This window comes from Labrus mixtus, chromosome 7 (assembly GCF_963584025.1).
Source record: "Labrus mixtus chromosome 7, fLabMix1.1, whole genome shotgun sequence".
Classification (NCBI taxonomy): domain Eukaryota; kingdom Metazoa; phylum Chordata; class Actinopteri; order Labriformes; family Labridae; genus Labrus; species Labrus mixtus.
In genome coordinates this window covers 1,097,066-1,097,500 of record NC_083618.1, presented here as the reverse complement: position 1 = coordinate 1,097,500, position 435 = coordinate 1,097,066, and positions in this window count along the sequence as shown.

Sequence of the window (435 nt, the reverse complement as noted above, 5' to 3'; positions counted from 1 at the left end):
TTCGAAACCACATACTATACTACTAGTACATACTGATTTGGCCAAAATGCAGTATGCAGTATGCAGTATGCAGTATGCAGTATGCAGTATGCAGTATGCCAAAAATACCAGGATGTCATACTGATTCTGGAAAAATGTACAGTATGCATCGGACCAGTCTACCTCCCGTATTGTTTCCCACAATGCTAAGTGCCAGGTCAGAGATCAAAATGCCGGAGCGCAGCTGTTTGAACTCGTCAGTGGCGGTGACTGAATATCTTTCCACATTATGAACATGAACCAATAACAAATATGACATGTTCACATATTTATATGTCTTACCTGCTTTTTAGACTTTATGTGTCACAGCTGGATAAGCAGCTGCAGTTACAGGGTCCTCTGCTTGCTCTTCATATTATTCACAGCTGAGTAAAATTTAAACCTGAATGTCTGAAA